Below are 8,552 nucleotides of genomic sequence, written 5' to 3'. Positions count from 1 at the left end.
TGGTAATGGTGCTGCTAGTACTAGTGGAACCTTATATATGTTTTCAAGCTCCACTTAGATGGAGTACTATAATCAATAGTATTCCATCCATCACCCCTCTCCTCTATCAAACGTGTCCTTCAGCTAAAAGTGGTTGATTGCAATATGAAGGACTTTTGACACCTATTTCTATCAGGTCGAGCAACCACATCGAGAAACTCCCTCGCTAGTTCAGTATATTACTGGTACCAATAACTAAACTATCTGTAGTTGTTTCTATTGGTACTGCTGCTGTTGTTGCTGTTGTTTCTGCATTGCTACAGATTAGCATGGATTAAGCTGTCCAATGGAATAAAGGTTATCCGAGGAAAGACAAGGCATGATTCACAGATCCACTTTCCTGATTATGCTATGTCTCCACCTAGTTGAACACCAAACTGCACATGTCTATGTGCAGTGAAGAATTGTCTAAAAATGCAATGCAACAACTTGAACATGCTGCACAGTCTCCTGTCTCTTCTCTTTCCAATATACTTTTATATGCCCCAAGATTTCGATGGCAGCATCAGCAGAGATAAACAAAGAGGTAGGGGCCAGTTAAATTGTAATAGACACTACCCCTCTGTCATTTATGCAGGGTCACATGCCACAACAATATTTTGGGAGCTTATGAGATTAAGGATTTTACTATTAAGTTTGTGTGTTTCTTATATTTGTCTAACTTGCATAAGAATGACAGTTCCAACCCTCCTCACCAAATGTCCTTGCTGTAGTTCTCTGGAATATTCTAGATGATTCTAAGTGTTTGGAGATGTTTTTATTTTGTTATTTTTTCATAGAGTGATGGGGACTGTGATGTTTAACTCTTTTGTTACTAAATTTCTGTTGAAATATACTGCCTTTGAATTAATTAATCATTAAGTAATGAAGTTACATTGTGTTGGTAGATGGCCTGTGTTTATAGCTTGATTACAACCTGTAAGGATTTATGTATGTGTGTGTGTGTGTGTGTGTGTGTGTGTGTATCTTCCTCCTCAATTCCCTCCTTAACACAGCACACTTCTGATTCTTCCAGTCACTCAACTCTTTGTCCTTTTTAATATATAAATATTCTCTATGCTCACTCTCTTTACAATCTCTTTCTCCTTACTCCCTCTCTCTCCCTAACTCTCTGTCATAACTCTCTCACCTTCCTCTCCCTTCCTCTCCTTACTTTCCCTCTCTCTTTCCTTTCTCTACCTCGTTTCTCAGTCTCCATCATTTTACTCTTCCTCTCCCCTTGCTCTTCATTTTACTTACTCTCCTCCGCATGCTCTCTTTCACATATACTCTCTCTCTTTCTCCCTCCCCTCTCTCTCTCTTTCCGTGTCACTTCAAGTTTCTCTCCCTCTCCCACTCTCCCTTTCCCTCCCCCTCTCTCTCCCCCTCTCTCTCTTTCCATGTCACATCAACTTTCTATTCCATTTGCTCACCTTCTCAAAAGCGTTGTCATTTTTTAATAAGTTTCCATCTCCCACTCTCCACCATTTCCCCCCTCTCTCTCTCTCTCTCTCTTTGTCTCTCACTCTTCCTCTCTCACTCTTCCTCTCTCTCGCCCACTCTTTCATGATTCCCCTTTCGATGCCAGTTAAGTCGAGGAGAGCCATATTCTACGCACACAGAGTTCCAGGCTATTATTGACATTTTCTAAACACTTCGTCTTAGAAAACGTTTCATCTTTTGCTACTTCTGAACATTTCTTAACTTCCCACCTACCCCCCTGTCACCACCACCACCACCACCACCATTATCATCATCGTCGTCACCATCACCATCACCATCACCACCACCACCACCACTACCACTGTCACCAATATCCAAACCATCATTGTCACAATGTTCCACCACCACTACTACCACCACCACTGCCATCACCACCACCACTATCACTGTCATCACTACCACCACCACTACCACCGTCACCAATATCCAAACCATCATTGTCACAATGTTCCACCACCACTACCATCACTACCACCACCAGTGCCACCACCACCACCACCACTGTCACCAATGTCTAAACTATCATTGTCATAATGTCTTCCACCACCACAACCACCACCACCACCACCACCACCACCACCACCACTACCACCACCATTACCACTACTACTACTACCATCACTTCCACCGCAACCACAATATGACGTACAACGTTTTGATGACTACTGCAACACAGCTACAACATCACTTTTATTACAACTACTATTGATACAACCACCACCACTAATACTGCAACCGAAACAGTATTATAACCACTTGCATCAATACCAATACCATCATCATCAACACATCTACTACTATCCCTACCGACACACTCACCACTACCACCACCACCACCATCACCATCATCATCATCATTATTATCATCATCACTACCACCACTATTATTACCACCCACAGCCGCCACCACCACCACCACCACCACCACAACCACCACCACCATCACTACCATTACCACCACCACCATCAATACCACCACCACCACCACCACCACCATCATCATCATCATCATCACCATCATCGTCATCATCATCACCATCATCATCATCATCATCATCACTACCACCGCTATCATTACCACCCACAGCCGCCGCTGCCACCACCGCCGCCGCCACCTCCACCCACCACTACCACCACCATCATCATGACCACTACAATTGCTGTCATGTTTAACGCAACAGCTAGCATCGTCACAAGCCATCAGCATCATCAGCACCACCACCAACAACAACATCAAGTCTACCATAATTATCACTACCACTACTATTGCTGCCACCGCTACCACTAACTGTCATCGCTACCACTGTCATCAACACCACCACCACCGCCACTGCCACCGCCACCATGATTCCCAATTCCAATGATTTAACTGGCATCGAAATGAATGGAAACGGGGACGGAGTATTGGAGTATGGACGGTAGAGAGGTGGGAGAGGAAGAAAGAAAGAAAGAAAGAAAGAAAGAAAGAAAGAAAGAAAGAAAGAAAGAAAGAAAGAAAGAAAGAAAGAAAGAAAGAAAGGGAAAGAGAGAAGAAGGGAGAAAGAAAGGGAAAGAGAGAAGAAGGGAGAAAGAAAGAGAGAAAGAAGGAAAGAAAGAAAGAAAGAAAGAAAGAAGGAAAGAGAAAGAAGGAAAGAAAGAAAGAAAGAAAGAAAGAGAGAGAGAAAGAGAAAGAAAGAAAGAAAGAAAGAGAAAGAGAGAGAGAGAGGGGGAGAAAGAAGGAAAGAAAGAAAGAGAAAGAGAAAGAAAGAAAAAGGAGAGAGTGAAGAAAGAGGAAGAGAATGAGGAAAGAGAGGGAGAGAGAGAGAGAGAAAGAGAGAAGGATGAAGAGAAGGAGGAGAGGGGCGAGGAGAGACGGATGAGGAGAAAAGAGGAAAAACGAAATCCGAAATTTGAAAAAAAAAACAAAACAAAAAAAAAATGGAACTAACAAACACAAAGACAAAACAAAAACAAAACAAAAACAAACTAACAAACAGAAGAAGACAAAGACACAAACAAACAAACAAACAAGCAAATAAATAAAACAAATCCTACGATTTCTCTCGAACCGCCGCCACCACCACCACCGCCACCGCCACCACCACCACTTCCTCACCTCCCCGCCGCCCAGTTATCGTTTCCTCCTCAACCTCACATGTAATCATTTCAAAAAGGTTGACGAGCTCATTCCTTCATCTGGAAGTCCTCGCCTGCTGGCTTCTGTCTCTTCCCTTACTTGTTGACTTTTCACTTAAGCAATCCTTCTCGACGGTTCACTGAGCATTCTTCAAGTACCTCCCCATGTTTTCATAATAAAATAAGCAGCGAATTCGGCCGGCAGGTATATATATGCTGTAGTCGATCTTGCCCTAATAAACACGATCGTGCCGTGTGTGCGCGCGCGCACACACACACAGATGCATACATGCATATATGAATATATATATATAGATGATGATGATGATGATGATATATGTATAATACATACACACATACACATATATACATACGTATTACACACATATATATGTATATATATTATACATATAATATATATATTATATATATAATATTTATACATGTATACACATGTATATGTAAACATATATACATAGATACAAATGTATATATATATATATATAGATAGATAGATAGATATAGATACAAATGTATATATATATATATATATATATATATATATATATATATATAGATAGATATAGATATAGATACAAATGTATATATATATATATATATATATATATATATATATATATATAGATAGATATAGATATAGATACAAATGTATATATATATATATATATATATATATATATATATATATATATATATAGTTGTATTCAGACCTTTAACTTCATAACACTTCATATATTATCAGTGTGTCATTTATATTTTATTATATTACACACACACACAAATACACACACACACACACACACACACACACACATACACACACACACACACCACTGCACCACACACACACACACACATGCATATACACGTACATATACGCATGCATAAACTCTAAATTAGAGCTCTTTCCTTGCGTATAAAATCTTCAATAATATATAAACTCCATTCGTGTCTTGATACAAAGTCATATGTTATTTTATCGATTTCGCGAATCGTTAGAAACGCCAGAGAAAATGCTTTACAGAATTGGTGACGAATCTTCACGCTGGAAGTTCAAACCTCACTTTGGTCATGTACTTGAGTCAAAGGTATCGTCTAACCCCTTTCTCTTAAAATTGCATGCCTTGTGTCTAAATCAGAAGCATTTATTTTATGACGCTATTCTATGACATTTGGGGTTATGTAGTCTTGCCAGGGCGTTCTCAGAAGTCCTCAAGCATCTCTGGAGGAACACGTTTAGCTCTCGGTCGATTTTCACGCTGCTTTGTCTATGTCACACTGGCATAAGAGAACTGTTGGCAGAACTATGCTATTATAGAGCCAGATCTTTGTGCGAGGGCTGGATGTGTTGGAGGACAAGATAGTGCATATTCTCTGGAATACGATCACATAACCATAAAGACTTTCTAAAGAAAGGCAATATATGACCATACATCTAAATTGTCACAAAATGAAGATCAAAACTAGCAGGTCAAATGCTTCGGCTACCTAAACAACGCCTTTCTAAAACAGCTTTTAAATGGACACCAATGGAGAGGAAAATAAAGAGGGGAAGGCCGAAAGCTACATGGCGCAGAACATTCCTAACTGACATGAGAGAAACCAATATCAAAAGGCCGGATGCAGAGAAAAGCGGAACCAACAGAAACCTTTGGCGTCAACTTACTGTCCGATTTGTTCTGGAGCACAGGTAGTACTGAACTGATTCTACGACATTAAGCGATATCCATTCTTACATGAACCTTTTCCTTGATTTCTCCTTTTAAAAGAAAAATTATATACATTTGTTCTTCGATCTCCTTCCAATTGACTGTCTTTCAGGAATTCTTTCTGAATTTTATATCGATAGTTTGAATTCTGCAAAGAGCGTCGTGAAATTGGATCTTTAGAAAGTTGGATATCATTTATTTTAATGAAGAATTTATTGTTTCCGATTGCTTGCAGATGAATCTTTGAAAAGATGAAAACGTAATGAGCTCCAAGGGTTCTATTGTTCTTTTATTTGTTTCAATTACTGGACTTTGGTCATTATGTGACACCGTTTGGAAAGGATTTGTCAAGCAAATTATTCTAAAGTCAGTAACTTATTTCATTGAGGGAAGTTTATCAAAAAACCTTTTCGAGCCATGCCGACTCAAAACGGTCTGTTACCCGGTTTCCATGACTTATGAATTCCCCACCTGGACAAGCCATCGTAAGATTACTCTTTTTTGCCAGCTGAGTGGACTGGACCAGCGTGAAATGAAGTGTTTTGCTCAAGAATACAACGTGTCGCCCGTCCAGGAATCGAAATCACAATCTTATGCTCATGTGTCCAACACCCCAACCACTAAGTCACGCGCCTCCACTTGAGGGAAATTTGATGACAAGCAGATCATTATTTTCCTGAAAAAAAAATACCATTTAAATTGACCAATATATTTGAAAAGGCGGTGAGCTGGCAGGAACGTTAGCACGCCTGGCAAAATGCTTAGCAGTATTTCGTCTGCCGTTACGTTCTGAGTTCAAATTCCGTCGAGGTCGACTTTGTCTTTCATCCTTTCGGGATCGATCGATAAATAAAGTACCAGTTACGCACTGGGGTCGATGTAATCGACTTAATCCGTTTGTCTGTCCTTGTTTGTCCTCTCTGTGTTTAGCCCCTTGTGGGCAATAAAAAAATATTTGAAAAGAGAGTTGATAAAACCAGTTTTTCAAGAAAATTGAGCTACATACCATACAAGTACAGGGAGAAAAAGCTCACGGAAAAGAAATTCTGAAATGAGTTACTCAAAGCGCCAGTCTTAATATAATAGGAAACATATGGAAACATCTGGCTGGAAGATTGGGAGCAAGATCCTCGGAAATAACATCAATTATTGAAAATGAAAGACACATTGATTAGAGAGTGGATAAACGTGGATAAGTGTGTCTTTGATAATTTAATCAAGTTCGTGACTAATCGGATAAAATCCATGATATTGGTTTCAGATTTTGGCACAACGCCAGCAAGTTTCAGGAGAAGTAAAAACGATTATATTGACTCCAGTAGTCACCAGTAGTCAACTGATACTTACTTTATTGATCCCGAAAGGATGAAAGGCAAAGTCGACTTCAAACTTGAACTCAGAACGTAAAGACGGACGAAATGTCGCTAAGCATTTTGCCCAGCGTGCTAATGATTCTAGCAACTCGTTGCCTTAAATGAAATCCATGATATTATCTACAATAAGGTTTACAAAATATTGTGACAAAATTCCATTCATGTTGGATAACATTTCTCAGTTATTATAAGTTAAATTAACTTTGAAATTTAAATTTTATAAACCTGTCTATGAAACTCTTGTAAGCTACAGTACGTGCACGATTGGCTAAAAATTCATCAACATATTCTGTTGTAGAGTATAGTATCTGTTTCTTTCTTTCTTTCTTTAATTATTTATTGCTATGTGTATATCTGAGTGTATATCTATACCGTATTTCTTAATTTTTATTGTTTCAGTTACTAGCACTGCCTAGGAGGGTTTAGTTATACAAATCAACCCCAGAACATTTTTTAAAGTTTGCTACTTACCGAATCAGTTTCTTTTACCGAACCGCTAAGTCCCGAGAATGTAAATAAACCAACACCAATTGTCAAGAAGTGATGGGGGGAAACACACGATATATATATATGCGTGTGAGTATATGTATGTGTGTGTGTGTGTGCGTGTACGACAGGCTCTTTCAGGTTCCGTCTACCAAATCCTTGCACAACCGAGGCTACAAACATGCCACGCACTGGGACAGAACTCGGACCCACGTGGTTGGGAAACAAACGTCTTACCACACAGCAACGCCCGCGCAAAGAAATTTTAAGCTCATACTTATTGCTTTTAATATATCCAAATTTAAAGGAAGGAGAAATTCAGTTTCAAAGACGACCTGAAAGTGCAGCTTGAAATGTGTTCCTACATTCATTATGCAACATGCAATGCACCCATCAACATTTATTTGCATTTTGGTGCCAACTGCTTGACAAAGAACCGGTTCCACAGTCATTTGTTATGCACTAATTAAATGTCATTTCCTTAAAGAAATCGGAAAGAGGGCAGTTTACTCACACGCACACACACACACACACACACACACACACACAAACACACACACACACACACACACTAACACACACACACGTGTGTGTGTGTATATGTGTGCGTATGTGTGTGTGTTTGTGTATATAGTTAAACTAATACAATATTTGTAAAATTTGTTCCTCCCGCGTCGTTTTATACCTTATTTTTGTTTTTTGTTCATAGCTTTTACAATATATGTGTAAGTCTGTATGTATGCATTACAAATACGCATACATTTACATGCATATATATATATATATATATATATATATATATATATATATATATATATATATATATATATATATATATATATAAACATACATATATCTATATTTGTACGCATACGCATACATACATACATACATACATACATATATATATATATATATATATATATATATATATATATATATATATATATATATATATAAATACATGCATATTTCTACATGTATACAAAAATACATATATAATACATTATTTGTATAATGTTACTTTTACATTAGTTCCTTTGATGAAAATATTATTTCACTTTGTACATCAATTTTACTTACTGTGAATGAAGAATGTTCCTTCGAGACCCTAAATTAAATCCCCATTAGTCTCCATGCAACTCCCTAACATTCCACTCCAGCATATACTCTTTATATTTGTTTTTATAACATTTTTGAATTCATTAAATTTTCTACACACTGCTCATATACATACATACACACACGCATACACACATATATATACGCATATATATATATATATATACACATACATTCATATATATATACATATATATATATATAC

The sequence above is a fragment of the Octopus bimaculoides genome, chromosome 13 (assembly GCF_046866305.1).
Source record: "Octopus bimaculoides isolate indiv1 chromosome 13, ASM4686630v1, whole genome shotgun sequence".
Classification (NCBI taxonomy): domain Eukaryota; kingdom Metazoa; phylum Mollusca; class Cephalopoda; order Octopoda; family Octopodidae; genus Octopus; species Octopus bimaculoides.
Note: the sequence above shows the minus strand (reverse complement) of the source record.